This window comes from Bos mutus, chromosome 4 (genome assembly GCF_027580195.1).
Source record: "Bos mutus isolate GX-2022 chromosome 4, NWIPB_WYAK_1.1, whole genome shotgun sequence".
NCBI classification, from domain to species: Eukaryota; Metazoa; Chordata; class Mammalia; order Artiodactyla; family Bovidae; genus Bos; species Bos mutus.
Genome location: NC_091620.1, coordinates 50,614,124 through 50,639,206, shown reverse-complemented (window position 1 = coordinate 50,639,206; position 25,083 = coordinate 50,614,124).

The window sequence follows — 25,083 nt, the reverse complement described above, 5'->3', positions numbered from 1 at the left end:
TTGGGCAGCCATATCCGAGTTATATGCTTCTTCATGACATACACGTTTGAAAATGGGATATTCAGCATGATTTGAGGGTGGAGTTTTGGGCCCTTTGACATCCAACGGTCATTTATCAGATACTTGAGCAGGCCCAGTTTTAGGGTTGATGGTGTTAACCAGTCTCATTGGCTTAAATGAGACAAGAGTTGATTCCGAGTTTCTGAAAAACTTAAGTTTCTTGATCCCCTGTTACAATAGCAAGGAGTTATCTATAGAGTGGTTAAAGAGTCAAAAATAATTAAAACAATTCAGCAAAGCAGGTTATAAGCAGAGGGATTTTTAACAAGCTGTTCCCTTACCTGCTGTTCTATAAGACAAGCTCAAGAATTTCTGTTAGTCACCAGTTTCTGTTAACCCTGTGGGGCATGGTTTCAGAATTCTCTACTTTTTAAACAGGAGGACCCACATTCTCAGTTTGAACTGGGCCCCACAATTATGTAGCCAGCCTTGACTTCTTGGAGCCAGTTCACCATCTGTGATCTGCCTACTTTTGTGTTGAAGAAACTATCAGTTTTTTATAGCCAAATCTAATCCTAAATGACACTTATAGTATACAGGGTAGCCACTAAATCACTGCTAGGGAAGAATATTTGATTAATGGGAAAACTTGCTTTCGATAGGTTTTTTAAAGTGGAATATGTACAATATGCAACTTAAAAAAATGCACGAACACATAAAACACACATAGAAATAAAAGACCAAAAGTAATTATACTGAAATATTCATAGTGTTTCTCTTTAGGAATTGGGATTATTGATAATATTTATTCTCTTATTGTGTACATGGTTTTTCTGCATTTTTTAATCTCCCTAAAATAAATATTGATTACTTTTATAAGTAGATAAAATTTAGAAAATTTACAAATGAATCCTGAACCAGTATAAAATTTACCATTAAATCTAGAAACTATGTGAAACTCAGCCTCATGTAGTTTTTTACAGCTTCCTTAATTTGGGACTTTTCAAATTACAGCATTTATCCAGGCTGGTTTAACAACTGAAACAAAACAAAGTTATATAAACAAAAACTAATTTCATCTCTCCACTCTATCCTTGCCATCTGTCTAAGTAAACATGTTAAAAGATTAATATGGGGAATTCCCTGGATGGCCAGTGGTTAGGACTCTGAGTCCTCACTGCTGAGGGCTGGGGTTCAACCCCTGGTCTTGGAACCAAGATCCCACAAGTGGCATAACCAAAAAAATTTTTTAAATAAATAAAATTGATATGTATCTCTCACAAATTATACAGTAGTGGGACCAAGCCTATGTGATTTGTTCATCACACACACACATACACCGACACACACACATAGACTGAAAAAGAGAGAGTGATTTTTTAGTTTGCTTGTTTTCTGTGAAACTGAATCCTATTAAAAACATTATGACTTCCATGAACTTCTCTACAAGTCAAAAGATATAAATTTAACTTTATAATTTTTCTTATTTCTCCATGCACACATAGAAATATATCATTTTATCTCCCACATTACCCATTTTATTTTGGAGCATTGAGGTGTCTTCTAAATGTAATTTCTTAAGCATTCTGTCTATTATGTTGCAGAGGCAGGAGGTGGTTTAGGTGGGCAGGATTTTGCTTTTGAGTGAACTCCCTCCACTGATCTTGATCAGAAGTTCATCAAATAAGTTTGTGTTTCCAAACAAAATAAATACCTTCCCCATCTGTGTGTTATCTCCTTGCCTCTACTTTCTCAGGCCATAATTCATCTTGTATCCTACTACAATGTTCAGTCAGTCCCCTGGTTTGCAGTTTGCTTTCTGATGCATCCTCCTCTTACTCTTAAGAGAGAACCTAGATTTTGTGCTTTGAAAAAGACCATATATAGTTTAATATTCTTTAGTTTAACTTTAGAAGATTAGGGAAACCAGAAGTTTTCAATCTAGCAGTACTCAGTGAGGAACTGAGGGAATTTGAGGTGGGGAGGGAGGCTGCAAAAGAATTATCAATAGTCCATGTTGGTACTGAAATGTAAGGTTATTCCTACAAAGAAACCAGTAAGGGATTGTCTCAAAACTGACCAATCTGAGACTTTGGGTAGACAAAGTCTTTGTGAATTCTCAGTGATCTTAATGTTATTAGTAAGAGATGGTTCAAAGAAGATTCTTTTCTCACGTGGACGTGCATGTGCTTGCTTGTATACATGCTGAGCCACTTCAGTCGTGTACCACTCTGCGACTCTACGGACCACAGCCTGCCAGGCTCCTTTGTCCATGGGATTCTCCAGGCAAGAATACTGGAATGGGTTGCCATGCCTTCCTCCAGGGGATCTTCCCTACCCAGGGATGGAACCCATGTCTGTTGTGTCTCCTGCATTGGCCAGCAGGTTCTTTACCAGTAGCGCCACCTGGGAAGCCTGTGCATGTGCTTACCTGCAGTTAAATCTGTATTTAATCTGAGCTGGCCAAGAGTTACTCTATAAATCAATGGTTAGTTTATCATTTAAAAATATATTACATACATAATTAGGTCTTTTCTTCTTGGTAACAAGCTTACCATTGCAATCATCTATGGATAATGAATTCACATCTTCTTGATTTTGCTTATTACCTTCTTTTTATTAGCGCAGCTTCCCTGGTCGCTCAGATGGTAAAGAATCTGCCTGCAGTGCAGGAGACCTGGGTTCAGTCCCTGGGTTGAGAAGATGCCCTGGAGAAGGAAATGGCAACCCACTCTGGTATTGTTGCCTGGAAAATCCCAGACAGAGGAGCCTGGCAGGCTACAATCTATGGGGTTGTTAAGAGTCAAACACAACTGAGCAACTAACACTTTCACTTTTCATCATTAACAATTGTTTATCTTGCTTTGCAGTATCAGATGATAAGATTAGAAAATGTTCCTGTCACAACAGGGAACATGTAGTTACCTTTTGGGGATTATTTTCTTAAAAAAAAAAAAAAAAAAAAGATGGAGTTGTTACTCCCCAAACATTGGATATAAAAAAATCTCTACAGGATATAAGTGCAAAATATAGACACAACAACCATAACATTGAAAATACTGTGAAAATAAGAGAAAGTAAGAGAAATCCTTCAAAATCTATAGCTATAGTATTTTTTTGAAAGCTAGATTTCTTCTTTTTTTTTTTTTTTTTCTTCTTTACTCAAAGATAGAGTTGGGCCACTTTGTTATTTTAAGGGTTGTGCCCACAATCCAGATCCAAAATAAATATTAAACAAAGAAAAACTGAAATTAAAATTAACCCTCTACTCCCAATGCATATCAAAAATTTGCTATTTCTCCCCAAACCAAGATTATGCCAGGCTAAATGTGGTGCTTAAAGAGGGCCTTGTCCTCAGGGATTGGGCTGGCCAGAGGTAAGCTTGCACAACAGGAAGTTTGGCCCTGGCATACTCTCCAAACAGCTCCCTTGGCCCTTGGTGGCCACCTCTTCTCTTTCACTCTTGCTCTCAGGGGGCTCTCTGTCCTGGCTAGATGTTGCTCCCAGCTGGCTGCTAATTAATGGGTTGGGTATATTGGTGGAGAAAGTGTGCTGCTAAGGATTTACAACTTCTTTATATGTTTCAACCTTTTTCAATTATTAGAAACAGGAAGGAAAATTTTGATAGTAGAAAAACCATTTTGGCTCTGGGTCAGTAAGTCTGTCTGGCAATTTAATAGAATCAAACCTTAGTAATGAATTCTGCATCATATTGTGGTAAAAGTTCCTACAAGGTGGAAGAGGGAAGGTCAGAGTTAGTAGCGCTTTTATAATTTTGTTTTTCATGGGGTCCAAACAGTCATGGGATCCACTGGAGTCTGGAAAAATTGCTCTTTTTCTTCATTGATATTTAGTGAAGGAGGGAAAACCACCAGCAGGAGAACTGTAATCAGAAAGTTTTGGTCTTGTAGGGGCACAGATATAGACTTCATAGGCTTAAATATGGGGAAAATGGAATTTAAACACCAACCACTTCCCACCTACAGCATAAACAAAAAGGCTGAAAGATGGTGAGATGGAAAGATTTAGTATGCCCTCAGGCCAAATTCTACATATAACTGGGAGAAACCCACAGTTGATTAGACTCAAGAGTAAAAAAATTAAATCAACAGAAGAAAAATGTTAGCTTAGTTAAGTATGAATTTTTACTAAGATGTTACCTTCTTTTCCATCCTTCTTTTAAATGGGATGTTTTTCATAGTTAATTATAGCTGTAGTTAATGTACAGCAGTGTTTCCTAATGAAGAGTTTAAATTGCTTGAGGTGGTTGTTGGTTAAAGTGCAGATCTTCAAAACTCTTTGCATATGTAATCCTGAATGAAGTCTGAAAAACATATGGCCCCATGAACATTTTACATTGATATCTAAAAATGATTTATAATATCTTAACTTGAAATCATTGCAAAGAATGTACTTCCTGGTGTACTGTAATTTGAATTTATACTTTAACTTTGTTTTTATCAAATCTTGAGGCCGTGCTCATTCAGTTCATCAGTCAGTCAGTCAGTCAGTCAATTCAGTCGCTCAGTCGTGTCCGACTCTTTGTGACCCCATGAATTGCAGCACGCCAGGCCTCCCTGTCCATCGCAAACTCCCGGAGTTCACTCAGACTCATGTCCATCGAGTCAGTGATGCCATCCAGCCATCTCATCCTCTGTCGTCCCCTTCTCCTCCTGCCCCCAATCCCTCCCAGCATCAGAGTCTTTTCCAATGAGTCAACTCTTCACATGAGGTGGCCAAAGTACTGGAGTTTCAGCTTCAGCATCATTCCCTCCAAAGAAATCCCAGGGCCGATCTCCTTCAGAATGGACTGGTTGGATCTCCTTGCAGTCCAAGGGACTCTCAAGAGTCTTCTCCAACACCGCAGTTCAAAAGCATCAATTCTTCAGCGCTCAGCCTTCTTCACGGTCCAACTCTCACATCCACACATGACCACAGGAAAAACCATAGCCTTGACTAGATGGACCTATGTTGGCAAAGTAATGTCTCTGCTTTTGAATAGAATAAGTCAAATGTATGAATATAACACTTTTTAAAAGAATTTTATTCATTTATTTATTTTTGGCTATGGTGGGTCTTCACTGCAGTGCGGGCTTTTCTCTAGCTGCGGCCAGTGAGGGCTACTCTGTAGTTGTGGTGTGCAGGCTTCTCATTGCCGTGGCTTCTCTTGCAGCAGAGCATGGGTTCTAGGGCAGGCTTCAGTAGTTGCAGCACATAGGCTCAGTAGTTTTGGGTTTCTGGGCCCTAGAGCACAGACTCAACAGTTGTGGTGCACAGGCTTAGTTGTTTCTCAGCATGTGGGATCTCCTAGGACCAGGGATTGAATCCATGTCTCCCGTGTTGGCAGGCAGATTCCTTACCATTGAGCCCCCACGGAAGCCCTGAATATAAGACTTTTGAAGCCAGTCTTCGTTGTCAACCCAATCAGCTAAATCCGAGTTACTGTCTATCTTTTTTCCCCCTGCTGTGCTGAGTCCTTTTTGCTGCATGGGCTTTTCTGTAGTTGTGGTAAGCAGGGCTACTCTCCAGTTGCAGCACGTGGGCTTCTCATTGCAGTGTCTTCTCTTGTTGGGAGCACAGGCTCTAGGGCGCTCGAGCTTCAGTAGTTGCAGCTCCAGGCTCTAGAGCACAGGCTCAATAGTTGTGGTGCACAGGCTTAGTTGCTCCACGTGTGGGATCTTCCTGGAATAGGGATTGAACCTATGTCTCCTGCACTGGCAGGCAGATTCTTTAGCACTGAACCACCACAGAAGCACCTCTCTACCATTTTAAAATTTAAACGATTGAGATGATATCCTTCTGAAGCCTAATTCCATGTAAGAGAGACAGAAGACAGAGAAGGCATGGAGACTTAGCAAGGGATGTTACCTAGATAAAATAAGACTTTAGTACTTTTTACTGAGACTTTCTTTGCTTTTTGGGGGAGGAGTTTAGGGAATGGAAGGATGCCTCCTCAGATGCAGTGCCTGTTTGTCTCCTTTTGAGTTGGTTCCAAGATTTGTATAGCTTGGAGCAATGCACCAAGGTAAGATTCAGGTAGGGAGAGAGATGTGTCTGTCTTCTCTGAGGTGGGAGAGGTGAATGTGTAAAGGGAGACATTGGCAGGCCTTGGGAGGGGGCTCTCAGGAAACAGACCTGTGGAAGTTGAGAACTGGAAATTCACTGTATTAAAACTATCCAATCACCATATGTTTGGGGAAAGTTTTCTTACTCTAGGAGCATGAATACCCAGTTTGAAGTTGGCTACTTTAAACCCTTTTTGGAAAAGTACATGTGGTGCAAAGATTCAAGATACAAGACAGCCTTCCAATAGTGAGACACTCAGAAGCTCAGTAGGACAAAAGAAACTACTTTATCTATACTTCCTATTATCAGAGCAGCTCACATTCCCATCATATTTTGATACAGAATATAATCATCTTTTTAAAAATTGGAGGATAATTGCCTTACAATGTTGTGTTAGTTTTTGCTATACAACAACGTGACTCAGCTTTAAGTATACATATATCCTTTCTCTCTTGAGCCTCCCTCCATCCCCCCAACCCACCCCTTTAGGTCATATTTTGATACAGAATATTTAAGAGATGAAATATCCTACAGTATGAAATCATAAAGCTAGAATAGTGATGAGTAAATAGCAGTGAGATCATTTGCCTTTTTTGTCTCTGCCTAAGGGCTTCCCAGGTGGAGCAGTAATAAAAATACACCTGCCAATGCAGGAGATGTGGATTGGATCTCTGGGTCAGAAAGATCCCTGGAGTAGGAAATAGCAACCCACTCCAGTATTGTTGCCTGGAAAATTCTATGGCCAGAGGAGCCTGGCAGGCTACAGTTCATGGGATCACGAGGAGTTGGACATGACTGAGCACACACACATGCATGCAAGTAGAATAAAGTACCTTTTGATTTAATGTTTCCACTGAAGGTTCTAAAATATTGTCACAATAAGTAAAAATTTAAAGTAATACCACATGTCATGGGGTTTGAAAGCATGCAAAACTTGTGTCTCACTTTGAGAACACCAATTGTACAAAAATCTGAACTTCATAATATATAAACTAATATGTCACAGAAATGCTTCAAAGTGAATCCTTCAGCGTTACTTAGTGTTAAATATGTTTCCATTTTACAATTTTTTTCCTGTAAAGCATACCTTTCCTTGTTGTTCCCTAGGAATTGTTGAAACACCCAAAAAAGGAAAAACTAGCCATGAGGAATGGTCAAATCTCTACCAAAAGTGATGTTTGTTGCTTTTGTTCTTTGAGCATTTCTGTCTTTCATCTTTAGGTAAGATTTCCCCATTTCCTTTGGAGTTTTCTTCTTTTCTTATTCCATGTAGCTCTGGGCTGCCACCCATACTACCACCATAGAAGCTGCTAAGTGATACAGGTCTGGTCAGTCATACTCCCATCCTCCTGACCACACACTGACCCAGTGGGACGCACATGACCCAAGCTGGGCCAATTAGAATCTTTCCCTGGGATATTTACATGAAACTGGGAACAATTTGCCCAAACAGAAAAATTCTGAGTTTTGTTAAATTTCTTATGGAAGATGATAAAGAATGGAGTTTTTCCATTGCCGTCTAATGTGAAATGAAACCTAAGAGGCCACATAGATACAGTGATCAGCAAAAGACAGAAAGATACAAATAAGTAAGGACAGCTACATTATAGAAAGGACTTGGACTGGTATTCAAAGATTTACCTGCACCACAGGTAAATCTGAGACAGGGTGGCTCCCAGTGACATAAGAATGACAGGGTTTGAAAACCAGAGGCCAACAAGTAGAACTTGCTGGGACAGATGCCACTGGAAGGGCCTGTTATATAACTTTTAGCAAGCAAACAGTGCATTGGCTTGTTTGCATTGATAGAATTTCCTGCGTTGGAAGGAACAGTGTGTGAAAGAGGAGGGGGACGCTAGGTTTGAAGAGGAGATGCAGGTTGGTTCTCTGTAAAGCTTTGCATACCTAGGAGCAAGCTGAGGTGGGGGTGGTACGTGGGGGGGTAGGGAGGGTACTGAGGCAGCTGCAGTACCTATGTTTCAATAGTGCCACCATGTGGCTGTGATGTCAGCAACAGCCTAGGCCCAGCCTAATACACCACCTCCTGGGTGGTGGAATTTCCTGCCTTATGTCACTGGGAGCCACCCTGTCCCAGATTTACCTGCAATGGAGGTAAATCTTTGAATACCAGTCCAAGTCCTCTTTATAATGTAGCTGCCCTTACTTATTTGTGTTGTTCTGTCTTTTGCTGATCACTGTATCTATGTGGCCTATTAGGTTTCAGAGATCAAATTGCCAACATCCGTTGGATCACTTAGAGAAAGCAAGAGAATTCCAGAAAAACATCTACTTCTGCTTTATCGACTATGCCAAAGCCTTTGACTGTGTGGATCACAACAAACTGTGGAAAATTCTTAAAGATATGGGTATACTAGACCACTTGACCTGCCTCCTGAGAAACCTGTATGTAGGTCAAGAAGCAACAGTCAGAACTGGACATGCAACAATGAACTGGTTCCAAATTGGGAAAGGAGTATGTCAAGGCTGTATATTGTCACCCTGCTTGTTTAACTTCTATGCAGAGTACATCATATGAAATGCTGGGCTGGATGAAGCACAAGCTGGAATCAAGCTTGCCGGGAGAAATATCAATAACCTCATATACTCAGATGACACCACCCTAATGGCAGAAAGCGAAAAGGAGCTAAAGAGTCTCTTGATGAAAGTGAAAAGTGAAAGTGAAAGTGAAGTTGCTCAGTCGTGTCCGACTCTTTGCGACCCTATGGACTGTAGCCTACCAGGCTTCTCCGTCCATGGGATTCCAAGAGGAGAGGAAAAAGCTGGCTTATAGCTCAACGTTCAGAAAACTAAGATCATGGCATCCGGTCCCATCACTCCATGGCAAATAAATGGGAAAACAATAGAAACAGTGACAGACTTTATTTTGGGGGGCTCCAAAATCACTGCAGATGGTGGCTGCAGTCATGAAATTAAAAGACGCTTGCTCCTGAGAAGAAAAGCTATGACCAACCTAGACAGCATATTAAAGAGCAGAGACATTACCTCACAAAGGTCCATCTAGTCAAGGCTATGGTTTTTCCAGTAGTCATGTATGGAGTTGGACCATAAAGAAAGCTGAGTGCCAAAGAATTGATGCTTTTGAACTGTGGTGTTGGAGAAGACACTTAAGAGTCCCTTGGACTGCAAGGAGATCCAACCAGTCCATCCTAAAGGAAATCAGTCCTGAATATTTATTGGAAGGACTGATGCTGAAGCTTAAACTTCAATACTTTGGCTACCTGATACAAAGAACTGACTCATTTGAAAAGACCCTGATGCTGGGAAAGATTGAAGGCAGGAGGAGAGGGGGATGACAGAGGATGAGATGGTTGCAGGTCATCACTGACTCAATCAACATGAGTTTGAGCAAGCTCCAAGAGTTGGTAATGGACAGGGAAGCCTGGCGTGCTGCAGTCCATGGGGTTGCAAAGAGTCAGACATAACTGAGCGACTGAACTGAATACACCACCTTGGATGACCAGCTGAATTTCTCTTTTTTTCTTCTGTAAGTGATCTAAGTAGGTCAAACCTCTTAGTCACTGAGGTGTACAGATTTTGTACAGTGGAAATGGGGAATGGTCAGAGTGGAGATTACAGAGAAAAATGATGTTTTCATGATATCAGAGAAGTACAATTTGGACAATGAAAATAGAGGGGTCCTCATTTTGATCCCAGAGAAGGCAATGGCACCCCACTCCAGTACTCCTGCCTGCAGACTCCCATGGACAGAGGAGCCTGGTAGGCTGCAGTCCATGGGGTCGCTAAGAGTTGGACACGACTGAGGGACTTCACTTTCATTTTCACTTTCATGCATTGGAGAAGGAAACAGCAACCCACTCCAGTGTTCTTGCCTGGAGAATCCCAGGGACGGGGGAGCCTGGTGGGCTGCGTAGTCGGACACGACTGAAGCGACTTAGCAGCAGCAGCAAGTTGGTAAAGACAAGTGAATTTCTATGACATCTATGGTAATACTTTACAACCATCCTGAAGTGCTAAGTGACTAACATTTCTAGAAGGTGACATTTTATTTCCACCTACATAGTTTCAATTTATATAATTATATAAGGGGTTAGATGTCATCATGAGCTACTTTTTCATGGAAAAAGTAGACAAGTGAATTCTTACATATGATAATGATGAATAAAATTACTTTGAGACTGAAAAATAAAAAGGACTAGGGAGAGGCTTCCCACTTGAATGGCAAACTGCACACATGTGTTTGCTCTGGATGCAATTAAAATAATAGTAAAAGAGCAAAACCCAAAAAGGGAAATAAAATCACATGAATGAAGAGAATAGGAAGAGAATCACCAATGGATGAAATATTTTTAAAATCGTATGAAAATCAGAAAAGCGATGGAATCATATGAGGGATTAAACAGAAAGAAAGAAGCCACAACCCAGATACAACCAGGAGGGGCTGCAGTGGCAGTAGGAATGAATCTGTCCAGTAAAACCTCAGAGATTTTCTGAGGTTGGAAATTTGGAGTCAAATTGTCAAGTAAGCAATAGAACAAGATATGGTCATCTGTTGGTTTTCAGGGAGTTCGTTCCAGGACCCCTGGGGACACCAAATCCACAGATGCTCAAGTCCCTTACAGTTGTCCCTCCATAATGGTGGATGCCAAAACCACAGATAGGGAGGGCCCATTGTAAAGATATTCTGCTGCTGCTGCTGCTGCTGCTGCTGCTAAGTTGCTGGAGTGGATTGCCATTTCCTTCTCCAATGCATGAAAGTAAAAAGTGAAAGTGAAGTCGCGCAGTCGTGTCTGACTCTTCGAGACCCCATGGACTGCAGCCCACCAGGCTTCTCCATCCATGGGATTTTTCCAAGCAAGAGTACTGGAGTAGGGTGCCATCGCCTTCTCCAAAGATAATCTAGGACTCAGAAACTCCCTTTCTTAGGAAGTTACTTGATGTAATTGAGAAAAAAACAAGAGGTAGGGAAAATAGAAAGAAAATGAGCTGGAGTTCAGACAACACAGACCTAACCCAGGCTTCAGCAAACAGAAATCCCAAAGGACTGCGAGCGCTGCAGGTCTAGAAATGTCTTTCCAAATTAGAGTAAGAACTCAGTGGGGGCCAAAAAGAATATCTGTAATAAGAAAAGAATACATTCCACACTGTAGATAGAATAAATAAGGTGTTGGAAGATATTTGGATATGGTGAAGAAGGTATATTCCTTTTCCCAAAAGAAAACAAAAAAGAAATTAAAAACTCCAGAAAAACTGAAATAAAGTTGTGGTCTAAATAGTTATCAGTCTAAAATGCACTGTAATTTTGGGCAATTGGTAAAGTACAAGGAAAAAGAATGTATTTGAATATGAACATCAAAAAACATATGCATTTTATATCTTAATAGCAATTATCAAACATCCCTTCTAAAAAGATTCTATTTTGGCCATAATTATTAAAATGTAAAATGTATAAACTTTTTGACCCAGATATTCCACCCTAGGAGTTTATCCTCAGATTTATATTCATATCTTTGTTCAAATATTTAAATTTAAGAATGTTCATTTCATCACTATTTATAGTGGCAAAAAATTAGAATTGGTTAAAGGAGTTATGGTATATCTATACAATAGAATACCATACAGTCTTTATAAAGAATGAAATAAATCTATTTTTATGATTTGAAATAACCTCCAGGATATAGAAAGTACAAAAAGCAAGATGTTAGAACAATGTATACATTGTGCCTCTATCTGAGTAGAAACAAGAACACACACATTTATATATGTGAAGCTTATTCTGTGGTTGACTCTGAAACGAGATGGACATTTTCTTTGTCCTTTTATGCTGCTTGAATTTTACCACATGCTTGCTTGTAAAAATTGTTCTTAAGCCTTAAAATATTTTGATATTTTGAAAATGAAACAAAACTAAAACTAACTCAACCTTTTTAGTTAAGATACTTTTCCCCAAACGTAACAGAAAATCAGACTCCACTTAGTTTTTATTGGCTTATATAACTGAAAACTCACTGGTTCACATAATGGAAGTCTAGAGAAGGTGGGCACCAGGTTCAGTCTAGTCCAGCCTGCCAGAACTATTATTCCTCAGTTTGCTGGATCCATCCTCAAAGGGGCTTTTCTTACGGCAAAATGCTACCTTCGTATACGCTTTCCTCAGTGTCCAAAGAAAGAGCATTTCTTCCTGTGATTCTCTTGGAAGAACAAGGAAAACTCTTTCTCAGAAGTTTCTTCATGTCTCTTCTCATTTCTTATCAGCACAAACAGGTTTATTATATTCTTCCTGAACCAGTCCCTGGGGCCAGAGGAGTGCTGTGAACAGGCCAGCGTAGGCCTGGGTTCCTGCACCAGTAACTATAGGAAGGGACATGGTATTATCCTTAATTCAAAACAGTTTTTCTCTGGAGCTGGGTGTGCCGGTTTCCCCTGACGTACATGAAAAGAGTCATACCGGTACCCAAATTAGGATGCTGTTAGGAATGGGAGAGAGGAAAATGGAAATGGGTGTCTTGCAGGAAAACTAATGACCATTACTCCCACCCTAATCCTCCTCAATGCGTCTTTACTATGCCTTCATAAAATTATCCTAACTCATAAAATTACTGTCAAAGAAAAAAGTTTATCTTTTGCAGCAACAAAGTAAAACCTGCCCATAACGGTCATGATATATCCTTTGGAAAGATATAATTTATGGGAAACTCTCCCCTTTGATATAGAATAGATCATTTGTTAGATTACCCCATTCTTTAGAATACAATCCTCAGGGAAGTAGGACTATATCCTTCAAGACACCAGGCTTTAAGAGAATATAGAATAAGCTCGTCATAATGCATGCACAATGATTATAAACTCCAAAGTGGAATTCATTAGGCTTAACTTCCCCTTACTACTGATTGGCTGCAAATAAACAATGTAAAGTTTACAGGAAGAAACCCACAGAAAGCCTGATTAAACTGATTAGATAAGCAGCAGATATTTCCTTGCTAATAAGGGGATCAAGTTAAAATACTGTGGACATTCTGTCTCTTCTAGAACCTAACCAATTTAGAGTAAATATTGGTATTCTCCAGGGAAGGGACAGCAATCCTGAACATTCTGGTTTATCTGTTTTTTGTAATATGCCTAGCAAAAGATGACATTTCTGAAGGACTACAGAGTGCAAACAAAGCTGAAATTTCATGGGAATCATCTACAAAACAATATCGTTTAGCCATATTTCAGACTTCAGAGTCCAATCATGCAGGTCTCAAAAAGCCTGAAGCTTCTCCTGAACTCATGAAATTCTTCTAGGTAGGTTGCTGGAGTGGTGATCAAAGTAAGTAACAGAGAATTACTTGGAGTGAAACCCATAATTGCAGTAGGTATTGAAATACTGGTTGAACAGAATCAGAAAAGTTACATAGTGTGAAGGTTGCTCTATTAGGGTTAACTGCCCTATTAATAAGTTGGCCTAAAACTGAAATAGCCCAGTATTTGGTTCATAGTCTCTTGGCCATGAGTTTAGAGGTGATGACCAGTAGACTTGGACCTGGATTTCAAATGCCTATGGAAGGATTACAAGTCTGCGCCCCTCCAAGGGGAAAGAAATATATTCGGTGCTTTGTACTGTTCCACTGCATTTTGCACGTGTGTGGTCCAGGGGCATCTTGCAGGTGCATGGTTGAGTGGCCAGTGCTGTGTGAGCAGGCACAGGTGATGTATAAACTTTTCACCAATAGCCCCCTCACTCTGAGGTGGACACAGAGAAAAAGGAAGGTTTACGATTAAATTGCATGACTAACAGGCTTAGAGGCAGGAAAGGGAATAATAGCTCCTTGGGGATCACTGACTTATCTTTAGGCCGTCAGTATCCTTTGTCTTTGTCTGATTAATGAAAGAAGTTATGTTGCATATGGGACTATTGGAGCCCCTAATGAATCAAATTAGTTCTCTTGAAAAGGCCCTAGTGGCCTTCTCAGCTTGCATCCTGGCACAGAAGAAAGGCCTGGATCCAAGATTTGTCTACTGGGACATGTAACTGGCTATAGTCACATAGGATGCCTTCCTTATCCCCAGTTCACAGTGTCTGGGTGTTCCCAGAGTTCTGCTGAGCATGGACAGAGGCAGAAATTTCCTTTTGGTGGCACTGGATAGGTTTACCAATTCTTTTGAGGTTGCAGGACTGTAAAGGTTTTTGAATGGACATTCTAAGATAGGGTAGCTTTCTGACTCCTTGGCCTCAAAGCACACTCAAACCTAGAATTAACCATTGGAAGAATTAAGCTTTGCCCTTAATTTCTAAGGGCAATAGTTGTTCGAGGCTTCATTCTGAACTTCCTAAGAGTGCTTGGTCTTTTTGAGGTATGCCTTTAGGGGTTAAACGTGAACTTCATGTGAGGAGTTACTTTTCTATTCTAATTAAGGCTATCTGGCATTGCATGGGTAGGTGCTAAGGTGCTTCAGTTATGTCCGACTCTTTGAGACCCCATGGACTATAGCCAACCAGGCTCCTCTGTCCATGGGATTCTTCAGGCAAGAGTACTGGAGTGGGTTGCCATGCCCTCCTCCAGAAGATCTTCCTGACCCAAGGATCAAACTTGCATTTCTTATGTCTCCTGCATTGGCAGGGGGGTTCTTTACGACTAGCACCACTTAGGAGACCCTCATGTGGCATTAGTCTGTATGAAAATACTGAGCATACATCAGGACACCTGTCCAGACATTTTCTTGGAACAATGGCATTGGAGGCATCAGTCTCTTTTACCCCTACTAAAAGGTAGAGTACATCACAGCGTGTCTAGCCTCCTGACTGGTCTGGCCATAGTCAGATTCCAAGGGACCTCCTGGGCCTTCTCTTGAGCTGCACTGTCCAATACAGTAGCCACTAGGCAAACATGGCTATTAAACTTTTTTTTTTTCACTGAAATATGGTTGATTTACAATGCTGTGTTACTTTTAGGTGTGCAACAAAGTAATGTCATGGCACTGACTTTCTAAGGCAAGCAGACACCTCAACGACCAATCTCAGTCATTCTTCCCTGAGATACCCTTGTCATGCTGTGGGGGCACCTGGAGAGCATTTTCATCTTGACTGTACACTTTCAAGCATTTAACTCAGCTACAGATCAGGAGGGGTAGCCTTGGGCATCCCTTGGGTAGCATTTGGAATCAATCACCTCTGATCAAAACCCTCAGTGGGTTTTACTTCAATCAGGTTCCTGTTTGGTTTCCCATTTCTGTTTTTTTTTTTCTCATTCACTGTCCAGTGCAGACCTTTGGACTTGACAGTTATGTATGAAAGCTCCAGCCTCATGTTCTTGGTTTTCCCTCAAGGACTTTGGCTTAGACCTGTTTTACCAGATCTTTATTTGCATGCCACCAGTTGCTGGAATCAAGATTGCCGGGAGAAATATCAATAACCTCAGATATGCAGATGACACCACCCTTATGGCAGAAAGTGAAGAGGAACTAAAAAGCCTCTTGATAAAAGTGAAAGAGGAGAGTGAAAAAGTTGGCTTAAAGCTCAACATTCAGAAAATGAAGATCATGGCATCTGGTCCCATCACTTCATGGGAAATAGACGGGGAAACAGTGGAAACAGTGTCAGACTTTATTTTTTGGGGCTCCAAAATCACTGCAGATGGTGATTGCAGCCATGAAATTAAAAGACACTTACTCCTTGGAAGAAAAGTTATGACCAACCTAGATAGCATATTGAAAAGCAGAAACATTACTTTGTCAACAAAGGTCCGTCTAGTCAAGGCTATGGTTTTTCCCGTGGTCATGTATGGATGTGAGAGTTGGACTGTGAAGAAAGCTGAACGCCGAAGAATTGATGCTTTAGAACTGTGGTGTTGGAGAAGACTCTTGAGAGTCCCTTGGACTGCAAGGAGATCCAACCAGTCCATTCTAAAGGAGATCAGCCCTGGGTGTTCTTTGGAAGAAATGATGCTAAAGCTGAAACTCTAGTACTTTTGGCCACCTCATGCAAAGAGTTGACTCATTGGAAAAGACTCTGATGCTGGAAGAGATTGGGGGCAGGAGGAAAAGCGGACGACAGAGGATAAGATGGCTGGATGGCATCACCGACTTGATGGACGTGAATATGGGTGAACTCCAGGAGATGGTGATGGACAGGGAGGCCTGGCGTGCTGCAATTCATGGGGTCACAAAGAGTCGGACATGACTGAGAGACTGAACTGAACTGAACTGAGTTATTAAAAAAAAAAAAAAAGAGTTAACACAGCAGACTGAGTGCCATCCTTTCAAAGTCCTCCTTACAAGCTTGGCCCTTGACTGATGTCTTTCTGGCATGCTGAATCCTCCAAAACTTCCTTGGCCTTCTTCCAATGACTTCTCTTCAGTGTACCTTTCCAAGTGGGTGTCTTTTGAGAAGTCTGTATCATTTGCCAATTTTCCATGTACCATGAGCCTCAGATTTCATGCTTTGGGTCTCCCAACCACATTTTGCAATATTAGGTGTAGCAAGAGATTCCACTTCTTACTCTCTTAAGAGAGAAAATCAAACCAAAAATCATTTACATTCAAGTCTTCCTCTAGTGGGTTCTGTGTATTACATCATGTCTCATGGGGTCTCCAAGACCACCTCTCAGTCATACTCATGGCTATGATTGATTTCAGCAAAAAGATACAAAGCAAAATAGCAAAGATAAAGGGGACATGGGGCAAAGTTCACAGGAAACCAAGCACAAACTTCTAAGAATTCTCTGCTGGTGGAGAGAGACAGGACCCTCCTTGAACAGAACCCAAGGCCATGTCCCAGAAAAGGGAATAGAGAGATAAAGGCTGGTCTTGTCCCAGCCACAATGACAGAGTAGGCTAAAAGGAGGAATTCTGCTGAAACAAAACAAAACAAAAAACTAGTATCAGCACACAGAAAAACTTCTTTCTTAAGAAATACTGTTCTTGATAAAGCTTCAGTCAGAAGTTATTTTAGGAACAAAATGTTCACAAACAGAAGATTAAAAAGGGATAAAGGGAATTATCGAAATATTTTCATTTTTTATCTCAGAAAATGCAAGTTACTTTTGTATTTCTATGCTTAGGGTGAATTAGGTTTAGCATTGAATGTTTTTAAATTGTCAAATATTCAAAAATATACTAGGCCTCATTAGTTTTACTATCATAAAAAACCCAGGTTTAATTTCCCAATGAGAAGACAGCCTCTGATTTTTCAAGAGACATAATATGAAAACGGACTTTGGAACCAGACGCCTGCTTTTAGTTTTAGGTCTGGTTGCTAGTTATGTGATCTTGGACAGATTAATAACCTCTTTATGTCCTAATGATTTCATCTTAAAATGAAAATAATAATTACAGTTACTTCATAGAGTTATGAAAGGGCTACTAAATCTATATAAAGAATTCACAGTGCCTGGCATACAGTATATGCTCAAGAAATGGTAGATGTTATTGTAATAAGATATACTTCTTGTGTTCTTAGAAAGTAAGTTTACAGGATGTTCTAAATACTTGAGGATTATAAAGATATGCCCTGTTAACTTGTAAATGAGATAAAATAAAACCTCTAAGAATTTAGCCTTAAAATGAATAAAAAATGAATCACCCGAAAGATTGCTTGAAGGTACAGTGTAACCAGTTTGAAATCATTACGATATCTTAAGAACATATCAATCAAAACAGTGTTTGTTCCTCTGGGTGGATAGGATAGTAGTTCCAGGCCTTTAGGTTTTATGACTCAGTTTAAAAAAAATAAAAGAGGACCCAATGAAGTGCTGCTAACTTTTCAATTTACCAAAGACGAGTGTGAAAAAGATCCACCAGTCTCTTGCCACCATCATGGCGTAAATGAAAAGATGTTTTGCCATAAAAAATAACAAATGCCGTATTCTCAGAACAAACACAATTGTTCCCATAAAGGCCACTAATCCAGAGAGATATTATTTTCTTTTCTTTCAAAATAGGTGAAAATCTCATTAAAGGCAAGCAACACTCTCTTGGACTAGCCCTCGGGGTAAGAAACAAAGAATCACAGAGGGAAGTGTTGGAACTGCCCATTCTCTAGGGAAAAGGAAGTTTTAGCATCAGTCTTTGACCACTTCTAATGTGAAGATAAACATAGGAGATTTAGGCATCTGATTTTGAGTACTTCCTGTCACTACAATCACAAAGCGGCATTCACTAGACAGCTGATTCATTGGTTTCTCCGTGTTTGATTTCATGTTCATGAAGCAGCCTTCTAAGTTCCATGTAGGTCTGCCAATAGGGAGAGAATATGTTGACTCCGTGAACCTTACTTTATTTATTTTTTTCTGGCCATGCCATGTGGTTTGAGGAATGTTAGCTCACTGACCAGGGATCGAACATGCACCCTGGGCAGTGAAAATGTGGAGTCCTAACCACTAGACAACCAGGGAATTCTTAACTCCACAACTTTAAACATTTCTGGCAAGTCACTGGAGTCCAGAAACATGGGTGGATCTGGAGAGCATTACCCTAAGTGAAGTAAGTCAGAAAGAGAAAGAAAAATACTTTATGATATCACTTATATGTGGAATCTAAAAAAAAAAAAGCAAACTTATGAATGTAACAAAAAAGAAGCAGACTCACAGATACAGGGAGCAAATTAGTGCTTAACAGCAGGGTGAGGGAAGGGAGGAGGGACAATACAAGGGCGGGGAATTAAGTGGTACAAACTACTAGGTATAAAATAAGCTACAAGGATATATTGCACAGCACAGGGAATATTGCCAACATTTTAAATATCTATAAATGGAGCAAAACCTGTGAAAATCGTGAGTCACTATGTTGTATACTTGAAACCTATATAATGTTATACACCAACTATACTTCAATAAAAGAAAATTCCCTGAATTTACTTCCTTCTAATTTCTCCTTTCCTTCACAGGCCAAGTTTCCTGGGGGAAAAAAAAAGACAATATTCATTGTCTCTGTCCATTTTGCCATCTGTCATTGTCCCGTAGTGTATTGTGAGCTGGCCCTATCATTTCATTGCAAGTGTTCTTCTTTACTAAAGGCAACAATAATTCTTAGTTGCAAAAGCCTACAAAGACTTTTCTGTGCTTATCGTATCTCTCACTTGATAAGCACTGGCATTAGAAATATTTTCTTTGAACTGTTCTATTTTAACTTCTCTGACATCTCTCTGCCCTCATTTCCTGTCCTCTCTGGACTCTCCCTCTTGGTCTTTACATGCTCTAATTCTTCTTCCACCCCCTGGAGTGTTCTCAGGATTTTTATCCACTCTAGAAATATTCAGAGGGACCCCATCTACACTCATGACTTTCATTATCATCTATTAGCCCATGACTTCCAAATATATACGTCTAACTTCAACTCTCTATCTGGCCAACTGCCCCTGGACACATCCACTTCAAACTCAAAATAACCCAGTTCCCTATTGTGGGAAATGGCATTTTTGTCTAACCGGTTACCCAAGTCAAACCCTAGGAATCTACCTCGATTATTACTTCTCTCTCTCTCTCTCTTTTTTTTTTTTTTGGCTGCACCATGCAGCATGTGGGGATCTTAGTTCCTCAAACAAGGATCAAACCTGTGCCCCCTGCAATGAAAGCAAGGAGTTTAGCCACTGCACTGCCAGGGAAGTCCCTTTCTTTCAAATCTCCTTCAGTTTTCAGAAGTAACAGGTACTATCAGTTTCACCTCCCAGACGTCTCTCCTACTTGTCCCTTTCTCCCTATGCCCATTGTCATTGCCAGCATGACTAGTTCCTGAACATCTCTCATGTCTTAGATCGCTTTAACTTGTAAGGCAGCCGCTATCAATGCTCATTCTGTGGCAGAACTATTTGAGAAAATTTAAAAATAAAGGCAAATGCTCAATGAGTCACCCCAGAAATTACTTTTAGTTGAGCCCTGGGCTTTAGTATTTTGGAAAAGTTCTAATACGCATTTGGGACTCCAAACCACAGCTTTATGGTCTTCATAGATGAATTGGACCATACAGAAATAATCTAAGAAACATCAAAGTGACTGAAGGCTACCAAAATTATGTCATGGGTCTCTGGTAATTATAGCCTTAAGCAAAACTAAATAAACAAAAGCAAAACCAAAAACCTCTGTTATTTTTGTTATAATTGATATATTGGATATAGAATCAAAGTAATGCACTGCGTCTTCGGTCACGAAAGGGTCAATAGATTATATGAGCACATGACATGAATATTGGAGAATGCATGACTTGTTCAAAAGGCATTCTGATGCCAATTTTTTAAAAGCATCTAAGAATGGCTAAGTGACTAAGTTGTGGCCAGTGGGGAAGGGAAATTGTGGCGTGGCTTATAAAGAAGAATTCTGAAAATGACCGTCCACCAGCATATTCCTTTTCTTTACCTTTTCCCCTCCTTTTCTTTTATGTGGAACCACCAGCAGCCACCGTGGATGGTGAAGTAAGCATGAAGCCAGATACCAGTGGCAAGACAGTAAAACAAAAAGAGGAGCCTGGGTTTTTGATAACTCAAGAGTTGCCATAATGATCCTGGTTTGTCTATGTTTAGACTTTTTATGCGATGATTAACCAGACTGCTATTATTTGGCCTCTCTGCTTCATTCAGCTAAACCTGATGCTGTTACAATTTTTGAAGGTACCTTTAGGTATCGTTTCTTAACCAGACTTTACCATTTTCTTGACTGCTTATTTATTGTTGTGGAAAAGAAAGAGAATGAGAGAGGGAGAGAGAAAGAAAGAACCTGGTATTTCAGAGTGATCTGGCAAGAGAGACAGTATCATGTTATGGTGGAGGTGAGTGAGTAAGAAAATAGCTTGGAGACAGATGTAAAATGATTAGATAGCATGGGTCTTTTTGGGGAAAGCTTTTTTTCCCCCTCTCTTTCCCAGATTCTGAGGACATGAATGTTAGGTCTTTTGTCACATGGATCCCTGAAGCCAAGGTTTTGTTTTGTTTTCAGAATATTTTTTTCTCTGTTGTTGAGATTGGGTGATTTCTACTGTTCTAGCTTCTTGCTCGCTGATTCTTTCCTCTATTCTGCTGTAGAGCTCATTCTTTGAGGGTTTGTTTTTTCTTTCAGTTATTACATTCTTCAACTCCAAATTTTTCATTTATTTCTTTCTTGTATCTTCTTCTTCTTCTTCTTTTTTTTTTTTAACTGTGCTAATGTGCTTAGTCACTCAGTCACGTCCGGCTCTTTGCGACCCCATGGGCTGTAATCTGCCGGGCTCCTTTGTCCATGGAGATTCTCCAGGCAAAAATACTGGAGTGGGTTGCCATGCCCTCCTCCAGGAGATCTTCTCAACCCAGGGATCAAACCCAGATCTCCCACATTGCAGGCAGATTCTTTACCATGATAGCCACCAGGGAAGCCTGTAAATACTGGAGTGGGTAGCCTATCCCTTCTCAGGGGATCTTTCTGATCCAGGAATTGAACTGGGGTCTCCTGCATTGCAGGTGGATTCTTTACAGTTGAGCTACCAGGGAAGCCCTATCCGGCCCCCCCCTCCATTTAAGGGTATTCTAACTGCTTATTGAAACATTTTTTGATGGCTGCTTTAAAATGTTTTTCAAATAATTTTAACTTCTCTGTCACCTTTGTATTGACATTTTCTTTTTATTAGTTTGCAATCTTCCTGGTTCTTGGTATGATGAATAATTCTTATTGAAGCCTGAAAGCTTTGGGTATTGTGACATTCTGGATCTTATTTTAATCCCCTCTTTTAGCTGGCTTTCCTGACACTGCTCTGGTGAGGGAATGGAGGGGGGCTCCTCGTTGCTCTTAAGTGGTAGTGGGAGTTTCAACTCCCCACTGGGCTTCCACTGATATACCCCTAGCCTAGAAGGGTAGGAGTGTTCCCTAGGTGGCCTCCACTGACACCATGGCAGTGAGGGGTGGCCTCCTTACCTCTGATGGTGGAGGAAGTCCAGTCATTCCACACGGCCCCTCTGACTCTGACTGTCAGGTGGGGATGGAAGGCTCACCACGTGGTTTCCAATGACATCTTGGGGATAGGGGAGAATGTGTGAATGGGTACTTGTCACTATCCAGCAGTGGGAAAAATCCTGCCTTTCTACTTGGCTTTCTCTGAAACACACGAGTGGAGCTGAAGTGTAGAGAGATTGGGCTGTTAAGATGTTGGGGTGTCTCATTATGGCCTTGAGGGTGTGGAAGTTGGTTCCTCACCTGGCCTTTACTGGCGTGAGTGCGACTGGGGCCGTAGGTTTTTATTATATGGTATTTGTCTGCAGTAGTGTGGTTATTTTCTAAAGGTTTTCTATCTTGCTGCTGCTGCTGCTAAGTCGCTTCAGTTGTGTCCGACTCTGTGCGACCCCATAGACGGCAGCCCACCAGGCTCCCCCATCCCTGGGATTCTCCAGGCAAGAACATTGGAGTGGGTTGCCATTTCCTTCTCCAAGGCATGAAAGTGAAAAGTGAAAGTGAAGTTGCTCAGTTGTGTCCGACTCTTCACGACCCCATGGACTGCAGCTCACCAGGCTCCTCTGTCCATGGGATTTTCCAGGCAAGAGTATTGGAGTGGGGTGCCATTGCCTTCTCCATTCTATCTTGCTAGGCTGCCCCTTTTTTTGGCCCTTTGGCTAACAAGAGTAGTCTTACTGGGGCATTTGGGTTTGTGCTTCTTGGCTATTCGGAGTTTCTGGTTTTGGATTCTCCAGTACCCGGTATGTGATATAAAATGCTAAATGAAAATCCAAGAACTTGCCTCTGTGTTCCTATTTGGATCTTGAGGTCTCTAGCTAGTATGCCTTCTTTTATTCACTTTTCAGAGTCTTCTTATTGTTACAGAGCAAGGACTTGTGTGCTCACTGTGCAGAAAACCAAACTCTGATAGTGAGTATTTGCAATAAAGTAAGGGTTTATTTGCTGGGTGCCAAGCAAGGGAAAGGCGATGGCACCCCACTCCAGTACTTTTGCCTGGAAAATCCCATGGATGGAGGAGCCTGGAGGGCTGCAGTCCATGGGGTCGCTGAGGGTCGAACACGACTCAATGACTTCACTTTCACTTTTCACTTTCATGCATTGGAGAAGGAAATGGTAACCCACTCCAGTGTTCTTGCCTGGAGAATCCCAGGGATGGCGGAGCCTGGTGGGCTGCCGCCTATGGGGTCGCACAGAGTCCGACATGACTGAAGTTACTTAGCAGCAAGCAAGGGAAACAGGCAGCTGGTTCTCAAAACATCTGAGCTTCTTGATGGCTTTCAGACAGGGTTTTTAAAGACAGTATTAGGCAAGAGGGCTATAGAATGCATAATCAGCTTGTGGACCTTCACATCAGTTGATGGTGAGGATAACATTTCAGGAATCTCAACTTTCTGATTTCAACCAGTCTAGGGTCTGCCTGCTTGCAGTCAGCACGTAAGTCACCATCCTCTATCTGGGTGAGGGTCTTACATTCTATTGAGCAACTCAAAGATTTGCATCAGGTTGTTATCAATGCCCCGTTAGGAGGGATTCCTATGATTAATCATTCATTAACTGCTTGAGCCTGCTCTTTAGAACCCAATGAAGGCCATGGAAACGAAAGAGTTTTTTCCTTTCAAATAAGAAATGGGGGACATGCAGGGGCTTTTGTACCTGGGAAGACCCTTCAGGGTCCTGATCAGTTTCAACTCTCGCTTCCCCCCACCCTTTTTCTTTGACACTCCTCAATCTTGAGGGGTACAGGGGCAGGATAAGAAACGGAATAAAGTTCTGGATAGAGAGATTAATCATAGACCTACTAAGGGAATTTGGTTTTAGAGGGACTTGGTTTCAGTATGTTTATTTTAGATGTAATGTCCAGAGTTTTCAGTTGTACTGTGTGGGAGGAAAAGAGAAAAATACATCTACTGCATTTTCCCAGAAGCAGAAGTAAAGATCCTATAATGCACTAAAACACAATTTCAAGCAAAACTACACGGCAGTGACTTAGGGAGAAGTTACAGGGCCTTTCCAGCAAAAATATCAGGAAGGCAATCAAGTAAAGCCAGACACAGGAGTAACTGTTTTTTCAGATACATTAAGATCTGTAAGCACCTTTAAATAGGAATAGTTACTTTAAAAAATCAAGGTGCTTATGGGAAAACTTTTATGAAAATCTCAGAGCCTTAATTTATGAAGCAACATAGGGCTTTTGAGAAACTATACTAAACTACATGATGTAGGAATATGGAGAAATTATAACTTACCCCTGGTCCTAGTTGAGCAAAACAAATCAAACTTTCAATGCCATTCAGTCCCTTTTCAAAACCAGCACATTCATTTTGTTTTTTAAAAAAATTAAAAAGCTCTCATGTGCAACCTTAGGTCTGCCTCCTCTTCTTTCTGAGTTATTTCTTCTTTTCCTTTCAGTCCTAGGAGAAAGCAGTTAATAAGAGGGGACTTTTGTAAAGAAAGATTCATTTTCTGAGAAGAGAGTCCTACAAACAATTTAGAGAAACAAGCACTGTAGCTCACAATAAAAAAGACAAAAATCCATCTGATTGGATATAAAGTCTCAAGAGGACTGGGATACAAACTTAAGGAGTTGGGAGATCAATTGATATGTGGGCCTGTTTTCTAAATACCTCTGCTATGTAGGCTCACATAGTTGAAAGGCAGACTGCATGTCAACAATTATATAAACCTGTAGTGCTACATTGTAGCACTAACAATTGTAGTTCATTGTTTGCAGGAGGTCTATTCAAGCTGAAACCTAAATAAACCAGCAATAGATGATCAAGTAGGAAGTGCTCCAGAAACTAGTAAGTAGATTTGGGTGGGGACCCAAATCTAGGAGACTGTCCCCATGGCTGAAATAATGTTTTCTTTCCTATCTTCCTCCTTTCCTTGGTTTTGGTTTGTGTGGAGTAGAGGGCTGGGGTGGAGAAAAAGTCAAAGAAAGGAACTGCTTCTCTATCAGTTACAAACAGCGACCTTGCACTCTGTACCAGTTTTTGGAAACACTGCTACCATGCCAAGAACCCGGAGAGAGCATACTTGGAAATCATCCAGTTCCTTTAGATACTTTGAACTCCTATGTGTGGCTACAGTGGAGGTTAAAAAAAGTCAAATCTGTTGATTCTGCTACATAGATCAAAAGGTTGGGTAA